The 11,628-nt window shown below is 37.3% G+C and overlaps 1 protein-coding gene across 3 annotated transcripts in view; it reads right to left on the bottom strand.

The window, feature by feature from the left end:
• The window catches only part of SCLT1 (sodium channel and clathrin linker 1), a 231,976-nt gene that overhangs the window by 82,833 nt on the left and 137,515 nt on the right, over nt 1-11,628 (bottom strand). The gene's annotated exons all lie outside the window — the stretch shown is intronic.

Genomic DNA, 11,628 nt, shown 5'->3' with positions numbered 1-11,628 from the left:
ACACTATGTGTAATATACACTATTACACTATGTGTAATATACACTATGTGTAATAATTTGGATTTAAATTAAAAAAAAAGGTCGTGAGGAATATTGATACTGATGCTATCATCGGTAAACATATGATCAACAAAGATTTTTGGAAATATTCTAGATCTTATAATAGATTATTTCTAAAACATGATGTAAACCTTCTTTAGAACACTTATAAAATTGACATATATTTTATTTGGTTAATTAATAGAAGTTATTTTTCTGAAGACCTGACAAACATATGTGGGTCCATTTTAGCTCTATTTTAGATTTTGATGTAAACTTTGCCTATGAATAATTGTATAAAGGATCAATCCATCCTATTTATGGGTCAGTGATAATCATAGTTACTATTTACAGAGGTTTGATGTGTTAATGACTACTTAGAGCAGTGTGTTATTATCTGATTCTCACCAACAATCTGCTTAAGTAGTCAGTATCTTCATTATAGATGAGGAAGATCAAGGCACAGAGAAATTAAGTCATGAAGGTTTTTAGAATATACAAGTTTTGGTTTCTATAAGGCCAGTCATGTCTGCTTGTCTCTCTCTCTCACAATTTTTTAAAAGTGTTCTTTTTAGTATCTAGAAATGAATGCAGCTAGCATGAGGGTTTATGACCATAGTCGTATATATATTTTAAAACATTTTTACAATAATGTTGATGACTTCAGCAAATTAAAGTATTCATACTTTAGAAAAGACTGTGTATAACTACTGAGACTGATGGTGTATCATCAATAAAATTATATGCTGCAGAGGTCATAGAAAATTTTCCGAGGTTGGTATCTGATAAAATATAATGTAAACCCTGCTATATGAGCAAATAACATGTTTCTGGAGGTAGTTTAATGTGGTTGGGGTTCAGAAGTCTGTAAGGGAACTAAAATCCCCTCTTACCCAACCTCACTTTGTTTATGTAAACATTTTCTCTTATAGTTTATGGATAGTAAGGATATCTATAAACTAAAGAGTAAGACAAATTAACAAGAGACAGAAATAGAAAAGGACAATGATAGTACAAATACTGCCTAACAGGATGAATATAATTTTGATCACCAACTTTAAGCCATGACTTAAAATAAACAGAAAATCAAAATCAAAACAAGTATCAAATAATTTTTTTTCACAAATTAAGTTTTACTTGAGAGAGATCTGAGCAATAGCTTTTTCTGCGTTTTAAAGAAATAAGCTATTGTCATATTTTGTTCAGTTTTATAGTCAGAACATAAATATGTGATAATTTATTCATTATATTTACTTTAGTTAAAAAAAAGATACCACTTAAGTCATTAGATGTAAGTTATCCCCAATTCAACAAATTAATTCTACATATTTGGAGGACATATTAAATTATAATAATGGGACAATTACCAATACAGGTGAAAATTTTCAATCAAAAACATTAAAAATGTTTTAAAAGTATAAGGAAATAAATATTACATGTTGTATAAAATCTTATTATAGTTTGTTTACAAAAATACCTACTCTTGAAATTCCACACCTGCAGAATTACAATATGTAGAAAGTGAAAGATTCCTCATTATTCTATCTTCCAGGCTTAACATTATTCAAAGATTCATGTATAGGTCTCCAGAATTTTTTGTTTCACAGATGGTTACAACATTTCTTTGATAATTTGCAATTAAATGAAAATTCAAAGGACAATGCTAAAAACAGTGCTTATCTCTGGGTACTGGAATTATGATTTTAATTTTCTTTTACATTTCTTTCTCTTACATTTCTTTTCATAATGAACATGTATTACTTTTTAATAATAGTAACAATAAAGTTTACTTTAAAAAATCAACTTGGCAATAGTGTGGGACATGGAGAAAGCAGGGACCCAGCAAAGTGCTTGGCACACAGTTAGTGCTCAATAATTACTTCTTTTAAATTATTTTATTTTTATTTTTTTATTTTTTAGAGAGAGAGAGATAGCGTGTGAGCGGGGGAAGGGGAAGGAGAAAGAGAGAGAATCTTAAGCAAGCCCCACGCTTAGCACAGATCCCGATATGAGGATGGATCTCACGACCCTGGGATCATGACCTGAGCTGAAATCAAGAGGCTGGCACTGAACTGACTGAGCCACCCACACACCCCTCAATAGCTATTTCTTAATAATTACTTCTTGAGTGAATAGTTGGAATACTATAGAAAGGCTGGATGCAAGGAAATCAAATGGAATCCACAAGGAAGGGAAGATAAGGGAGTAAGAGAGGGAGTTTGTTTTAGAAATGTCGGGCTTCAGATGCCTGGTGGGACTACTAGGTAGAGAAGCAGTTGAATATTCATGTTTGTAAAAAGGTTTAAATTGAATATAGAGATCATAATAGCTTTGAAAAATTATACTAAGATTATTTAAGGACTTGTGCAAAAGACAACTTCTATCAACTTTAAAATCAATGCGAATTTATTTTAGGATTAGGAAAAAAATTAGAGGACTTTTCAGATGATGAGTACTTTGAGAAAACATTTTTATCAGTGAAAGTCACAAAATTTATTAAATATTTTGAAGATATGCCATCAAAAATATTTCAAACTATGATTTTTTGGTTGGGAGAAGATGGCAGAGGAGGAGGACACTGGGCTCACCATGTCCTGCTGATCACTTAGATTCCACCCAAATCTCCCTAAATAACCCAGAAAACTGTCAGAAGACTAGCAAAACGGACTCTCCAGAGCTAAGTGTAGACAAGAAGCTCATGGAAGAGGGTAGGAAGGGCGGAGAGGCAGTGCGCGCTACAGGGACTGGTGGGAGGGAGCCGGGTGGCAGAGGGGCAGTCCGCCCAGCAAGGCAGAGCCCCCAAGTTTGGCTTGTAAAAGCGGAGGGGCCAGACTGCCTGAGTTCTGACAGCCAGCAGGACTTAACATCTGGAATGTTATAAGTCAACAGCTCTGTTCGGAAAGCGGGAGGGTGAGAGGACACCAGGAGGGAGAGGTGTTGAGCCCCGGAAGACAGAGCTCAGCTCGCAGGGAACACAGGCGCTGGCCAGGGCCATCTCCCTCGCCCATCCCCCAGCTGAAACCCCAAAGGGAACCAGTTTCTGTCACCGAACTTGCTTGCACCGTGCAAACACCCAACTCTGTGCTTCTGTGGATCCATCTCTCCAACGGGTCTGCCTGCCTCTCTCCAGGTGCTGCAGGGCCCCTCCCGCAGGGGACCACCGACAGCAAAGTGAGGTAAGCCTGCCCCTCCTGCTCCTGTGAACCTTGCGGATCCACCCTGGCTAATATGCCAAATCCCATAGAAGCAGCACCACAAGCCTGGCAGTGTGCAAGGAGCCCAGACAGGGGCCACACCACTCCACAGTGAGTCCTGCCCCTGGGAGAGGGTAAGAGAAGGTACACACCAGTCTGACTGTGGCCCCAGCGGGGGGCTGGGGGAAGACATAGGGACTGCCTGAGGCCCCACCCACCAACACAAGTTACTCCAGACAGCACAGGGGAAGTGCCCTGCAGTTCCCTGCCACTCCATGGACTATCCAAATGATAAAACGGAAGAATTCTCCTCAAAAGAAACTCCAGGAAGTAGCTAACAAATTGATCAAAAACGATTTAAGCAATATAACGGAACATGAATTTAAAATAATAGTCATAAAATTAATCATTGGGCTTGAAAAAAGTATAGAGGACAGCAGAGAATCTCTGCAGTGGGCAGAGAGATTGAGGGACTAAGAGTCAGGAGGAGCTAAAAAATGCTATAAATGAGGTGCAAAATAAAATGGAGGCTACCACACCTTGGATTGAAGAGGCAGAGGAGAGAATAGGTGAATTAGAAGATTAAATTATGGAAAAAGAGGAAGCTGAAAAAGAGATAAAAAAATCCAGGAGTATGAGGGGAGAATTAGAGAATGAAGTGATGCAATAAAACGGAACAATATCCATATAACAGGAATTCCAGAAGAGGAAGAGAGAGAGAAAGGGGCTGAAGGTGTACTTGAAAAAAATCATAGATGAGAACTTCCCTGATCTGGGGAAGGAAAAAGGCATTGAAATCCAAGAGGCACAGAGAACTCCCTTCAGACATAACTTGAATCGATCTTCTGCATGACATATCACAGTCAAACTGGCAAAATACAATAAAGAGAAAATTCTGAAAGCAGCTAGGGATAAACACGTTCTAACATATAAAGGGAGACCGATAAGACTAGTGATGGATCTATCTACTGAAACTTGGCAGGCCAGAAAGGAATGGCAGGAAATATTCAATGTGATGAACAGAAAAAATATGCAGCTGAGAATCCTTTATCCAGCAAGTCTGTCATTTAGAATAGGAGAGATAAAGGTCTTCCCAAACAAAAACTGAAGGAATTCATCACCACTAAACCAACCCTACAGGAGATCCAAAGGGGGACTCTGTGAATGAAATGCTGCAAGGACCACAAAGTACCAGAGACATCACTACAAGCATGAAACTTACAGACATCACAATGACTCTAAACCCATATCTTTCTATAATAACACTGAATATAAATGGACTAAATGCGCCAACCAAAAGACATAGGGTATCAGAATGGACAAAAAACAAGATCCATGTACTTGCTGTCTATGAGAGACTCATTTTAGACCTGAGGACACCTTCAGATTGAAAGGGAGGGGATGGAGAACTATTTATCATGCCACTGGAACTCAAAAGAAAGCTGGAGTAGCCATACTTATATCAGACAAACTAGACTTTAAATTAAAGGCTGTAACAAGAGATGAAGAAGGGCATTATATAATAATTACAGGTCTATCCATCAGGAAGAGCTAACAATTATAAATGTGTATGCGCCAAATATGGGAGCTCCCAAATATACAAAAACAATTACTCACAAACATAAGCAACCTTAGATAAGAATGTGATAATTGCAGGGGACTTTAATACTCCACTTACAACAAAGGATAGATCATCTAGACACAGGATCAATAAAGAAACAAGGGCCCCGAATGATACATTGGATCGGATGGACATGACAGATATATTTAGAACTCTATATCCCAAAGCAACAGAATATACTTTCTTCTTGAGTGCACATGGAACCTTCTCCAAGATAGATCACATACTGGGTCACAAAAAAGCCCTTCATAAGTATACAAGAATTGAGATCATACTATGCATACTTTCAGACCACAGTGCTATGAAGCTTGAAATCAACCACAGGAAAAAGTCTCGAAAACCTCCAAAAGCATGGAGGTTAAAGAACACCCTACTAAAGAATGAATGGCTCAACCAGGCAATTAGAGAAGAAATTTAAAAATATATGAAAACAAATAAAAATGAAAATACAACAATCCAAATGCTTTGGGACGCAGCGAAGGCAGTCCTGAGAGGAAAATATATTGCAATCCAGGCCTATCTCAAGAAACAAGAAAAATCCCAAATACAGAACTTAACAGCACACCTAAAGGAAATAGAAGCAGAACAGCAAAGTCACCCCAAACCCAGCAGAAAAAGAGAAATAATAAAGATCAGAGCAGAAATAAACAATATAGAATCTAAAAATTCTGCAGAGCAGATCAATGAAACCAAGAGTTGGTGTTTTGAAAAAATAAACAAAATCGATAAACCTCAGCCACGCTTCTCAGAAAGAAAAGGGAGATGACCAAAATAGATAAAATCATGAATGAAAATGGAATTATTACAACCAATCCCTCAGAAATACAAGCAATTATCAAGGAATACTATGAAAAATTATATGCCAACAAACTGGACAACCTGGAAGAAATGGACAAAGTCCTAAGTACCCACACACTTCCAAAACTCAAACAGGAAGAAATAGAAAACTTGAACAGACCCATAACCCGCAAAGAAATTGAATCAGTTATCAAAAATCTCCCAACAAATAAGAGTCCAGGACCAGATGGCTTCCCAGGGGAATTTTACCAGACATTTAAAACAGAGATAATAACTATCCTTCTCAAGCTATTCCAAAAAATAGAAAGGGAAGGAAACTTCCAGACTCATTCTATGAAGTCAGCATTACTTTGATTCCTAAACCAGACAGAGACCCAGCAAAAAAAGAGAACTATAGGCCAATATCCCTGATGAATATGGATGCAAAAATTCTCAATAAGATACTAGCAAATCGAATTCAACAGCATATAAAAAGAATTATACACCGTGATCAAGTGGGATTCATTCCTGGGCTGCAGGGCTGGTTCAACATTCACAAATCAATCAATGTGATACATCACATTAATAAAAGAAAAGAACCATATGATCCTGTCAATCGATGCAGAAAAAGCATTTGACAAAATGCAGCATCCTTTCTTAATAAAAACCCTCAAGAAAGTCGGGATAGAAGGAACATACTTAAACATCATAAAAGCCATTTATGAAAAGCCCACAGCTAATATCATCCTCAATGGGGAAAAACTGAAAACTTTTTCCCTGAGATCAGGAACATGACCGGGCATCGCTTCTCGGCCTTTTGGCTAAGATCAAGTGTAGGAACATGACCGGGATGTCCACTCTCACCGCTGTTGTTTAACATTGTATTGGAAGTGCTAGCATCAGCAATCAGACAGCAAAAGGAAATCAAAGGCATCAAAACTGGCGAAGATGAAGTCAAGCTTTCACATTTTGCAGATGACATGATATTATACATGGAAAATCTAATAGACTCCACCGAAAGTCTGCTAGAACTGATACATGAATTCAGCCAAGTCGCAGGATACAAAATCAATGTACAGAAATCAGTTGCATTCTTATACACTAATAATGAAGCAACAGAAAGACAAATCAAGAAACTAATCCCATTCACAATTGCACCAAGAAGCATAAAATACCTAGGAATAAACCTAACCAACGATGTAAAAGATCTGTATGCTGAAAACTGTAGAAAGCTTATGAAGGAAACTGAAGAAGATATAAAGAAATGGAAAAACATTCTGTGCTCATGGATTGGAAGAATAAATATTGTTAAAATGTCAATACTACCCAAAGCTATCTACACATTCAATGCAATCCCAATCAAAATTGCACCAGCATTCTTCTCAAAGCTAGAACAAGCAATCCTAAAATTTGTACGGAACCACAAAAGACCCCAAACAGCCAAAGTAATTTTGAAGAAGAAGACCAAAGCAGGAGGCATCACAATCCGAGACTTTAGCCTCTACCACAAAGCTGTAATCATCAAGACAGCATGGTATTGGCACAAAAACAGACACATAGACAATGGAATAGAATAGAAACCCCAGAATTAGACCCACAAAAGTATGGCCAACTAATCTTTGACAAAGCAGGAAAGAATATCCAATGGAAAAAAGACAGTCTCTTTAACAAATGGTGCTAGGAGAACTGGACAGCAATGTGCAGAAGGATGAAACTAGACCACTTTCTTACACCATTCACAAACATAAACTCAAAATGGATAAAGGACCTGAATGTGAGACAGGAAACCATCAAAACCCTAGAGAAGAAAGCAGGAAAAGACCTCTCTGACCTCAGCCGCAGAAATTTTTTACTTGACATATCCCCAAAGGCAAGGGAATTAAAAGCAAAAATGAACTATTGGGACCTCATCAAGATAAAAAGTTTCTGCACTGCAAAGGAAACAATCAACAAAACTACAAGGCAAACAACGGAATGGGAAAAGATATTTGCAAATGACATGTGAGACAAAGGGCTAGTATCCAAAATCTCTAAAGAGCTTACCAAACTCCACACCCGAAAAACAAATAATCCAGTGAAGAAATGGGTAGAAAACATGAATAGACACCTCTCTAAAGAAGACATCCAGATGGCCAACAGGCACATGAGAAGATGCTCAACGTCACTCCTCATCAGGGAAATAGAAATCAAAACCACACTCAGATATCACCTCATGCCAGTCACAGTGGCTAAAATGAACCAATCAGGAGAGTATAGATGCTGGTGAGGATGTGGAGAAACAGGAACCCTCTTGCACTGTTGGTGGGAATGCGAACTGGTGCAGCCACTCTGGAAAACAGTGTGGAGGTTCCTCAGAAAATTAAAAATAGATCTACCTGATGACCCAGCAATAGCACTGCTAGGAATTTACCCAAGGGATACAGGAGTGCTGATGCATGGGGCACTTGTACCCCAATGTTTATAGCAGCACTTTCAACAATAGCCAAATTATGGAAAGAGCCTAAATGTCCATCAACTGATGAATGGATAAAGAAATTGTGGTTTATATACACAATGGAATACTACGTGGCAATGAGAAAGAATGAAATATCGCTTTTTGTAGCAACATGGATGGAACTGGAGAGTGTTATGCTAAATGAAATAAGTCACAGAGAGAAAGACAGATACCATATGGTTTCACTCTTATGTGGATCCTGAGAAACTTAACAGAAGACCATGGGGATGGGAAGGAAAAAAAAAAAAAAAAGAGGTTAGAGAGGGAGGGAGCCAAAACATAAGAGACTCTTAAAAACTGAGAACAAACTGAGGGTTGATGGGGGGTGGGAGAGTGGGGAGAGTGGGTGATGGGTATAGAGGAGAGCACCTGTTGGGATGGGCACTGGGTGTTGTATGGAAACCAATATGACAATAAATTTCATATTAAAAAAAATAATTCCAACTGTGGCCAAAGATATAATATTCTTAACCCCAAGAATAGGACAAGGATTCCTACAGAAAGGGTATGTAAATTAGTAATAAAAAAAAAATCAACAAACCCGGTTTTAGTTTGGATTCTGCTTCAAATAGAGATTTTATCTTAGGAAATCACCTAATTTCAACCTGTGATAAAGTAACAGATTTCTAAAAAATACTTTTGCAGCAAGAAACCTTATACAGAGACTCTAAAGGAATGAAAATTCTACCACTTAGTTGCTTGGTAGAAAAGCAAGTACATTAGCTTTATTTAACTGATGAGACTTTTTTTTTTTTTTAATTTTTTTTTTCTACGTTTATTTATTTTTGGGACAGAGAGAGACAGAGCATGAAGTCTCTGATGAGACTTTTTAAAACAAGTCTACTTCAGTCTATCTAGGAGAGAAATACTAATGCCCACAGAAAATACAGGTAAGAAAAGAGTTAACACCTTTATTTTATCCAGTGGAGGAATATACAGTGCATCCAACTACCCTATAGGAGCTCATTTTAAAGGAAAGGAGTATTAGTTTTCATTCCTTTTTGTTAACTATTTTCATCGACAGACTTTATGGATACACAGGAAATCATTTTAATGTAAATATTATAGTAAAAATGAAAAAACAATAGTTTTGCTAATTCATGTCTCTGACAAAAATATCAAATAAAAAAATTATAACCAAAGCATGCTGGAAAAGTGGCTGACTCCCCGTCTGAGGTAGGGAAAGTACAAGATGAGAGAGGAACATCATTTACGCAAAAAAGCTGCAGAGACATTATGAGAATAAAAAAAAAACCCGATGGTAGTAGGTTACAACAAAAAACTAAAGAAGACCAACGAACCATAGCAATATTAAAAAAGGAGAAAAGTCTACCGAAAACTGACAGCTAATAAATGTATAAAAATGATATAATCATTTGTAATCACTTCTTGTAACATTTACTTCAGGCAAAGATTATTAATGGATGCTAAGACCACTGGATGATAACTTTTGGTAGAGAGCATAACTGTACAGTCTTCAAGTATCTCCCCCAGTTATTTATAAAGTTTACAAATGGAGAGTTCTGGTCTTACCACCATAACCATGTTGTCAAGCTTAGCTTCAACTAATGCACAACCTGACATTATAGCTTCCTGACGTGATGAAGTGGAAGATACCCATTATCACCCTGCCAGAAATGATCTGAATCGAATCAAAAAGAAATGATTACAAGAATCCATATGTGGAATATTCTGGATTCTACAAAGGATTCTTTGTCATACACAGAGGAAGACAGAGGATTACATTGGGTTACATTGAGGGAGACTACAGAGACATAGTAGTCAAATGCAATGATATATAAATTTGGGTTGGATCCTGAATTTAAAAAAACAAAAAGCCATAGCCCGCATTGGGCTCCACATACAGCGTGGGGCCTGCTTGGGGCTCTCTCTCCCCCTCTCTCTCTGCCCCTTCCCTGTTTGCATTCTCTTGCTCTCATAATAAATAAATAAAATTTAAAAAACAAAACAAAAAAACCCAAAACCAAAAAAAGCTGTAAAGGATATTTTAGGAAAATATGAGTATAGATTAAAAATAATACTGATTTTTTTTTTTAATTTTTTTTTTCAACATTTATTTATTTTTGGGACAGAGAGAGACAGAGCATGAACGGGGGGAGGGGCAGAGAGAGAGGGAGACACAGAATCGGAAACAGGCTCCAGGCTCTGAGCCATCAGCCCAGAGCCTGACGCGGGGCTCGAACTCACGGACCGCGAGATCGTGACCTGGCTGAAGTCGGACGCTCAACCGACTGCGCCACCCAGGCGCCCCACTGATTTTTTTTTTTTTAAGGTATGGTAATAGCAGTATGATTGTGTAGTAAAATGTCCTTTCTCAGGGAGAAAAAATGCCAAGATATTTAGGAGTGAAGTGTCATGATGTCTGCAGTCCATGTCCAAATGGCTGGCAAAAAGAGTGCATATGTATATAAAGACAGATGGAGTGTGTGTGGCAAGACATTAAGAATTATCTGGCTAAAGGGTAAATAAGTGTTCACTGAACAACGTTTAACCTTTTTATGGGTTTGAAAGTTTCTAAAAATAAAAAAATACACAATTAATGGGAAACAATTATTCACAGTGATTGAGGGTAGAGCTCAAGAATCAACAGACTTGTATTTACATCTAGTTCTGCTACTTCATAGAGGCGGAACCCTAAGCAACCTAAGTATTTTGGTTAAAAAAAATTTTTTTTTTCATTTTTAAAATGGGTTTTTGTGGTTTCTTCCTCCACAATTCATGTTATACTTTCAAACTTTACCACCCCACTTATGAACTGATCCATACCCATACCAGAGAAAAGGCAACTAGATATAGGTCGTCCTTGTCTCTTTATATGAACGTAAACCTACATTGCTCACACAATTTCAACTTCCATAAGCCTTACAATTCAAACCAACAAACAACTCATTAATTAACACAAAAATATCAGATTTAGTCTTGATAACAGACTTGAAAATAACAACATAATTCACAAATTGTATAAGTGCCAGCATTATGTGATCAAAATAATGCTGGGCTTAGTACAGCAGGAGAAGGTACAGGTGTAAGTTCTGGCTTTAATTAGTATGTAACTTTGAGGGAGTCAATAATCTCTTGGAAGCTTCAGTTTCTTTACCAGTAAAATAAGAGGTCACACCAGATTTTTCCAGTCTTAAGCTGCTCTAAGATACTGCAAGCCAACAGGTTTTTTTCCTCTTAACTTTTTATGCATTCTAAGTTTCTTTCTGAAGCTTCCTTTTAATTTTACACTTCAGGTGTGTTAATCTTCACTATATTCCTAGCCTAACACCCCCCCGCCCCCTCCAAATTCTTCTACTCCCACCCAGGCCCATACTAGCTAAAATGGTAGGGACTGCTTTCCTGAGATAATTTTTATTTGAAATTTAGCACAATTGATGCAATTAGCTGATAGTTAGTTATGTCCATCAGGCAAAAACTTAGGTAATATTTAGTTGTAAGTTGTGAAATTCTGTAAACTTTTGAATTTTAAATAATTTTGA

Source organism: Herpailurus yagouaroundi, unplaced genomic scaffold (genome assembly GCF_014898765.1).
Source record: "Herpailurus yagouaroundi ecotype Mexico unplaced genomic scaffold, PumYag 28, whole genome shotgun sequence".
Taxonomy (NCBI): Eukaryota; Metazoa; Chordata; class Mammalia; order Carnivora; family Felidae; genus Herpailurus; species Herpailurus yagouaroundi.
Note: the sequence above shows the minus strand (reverse complement) of the source record. Positions and strands in the feature narration are given on the sequence as shown.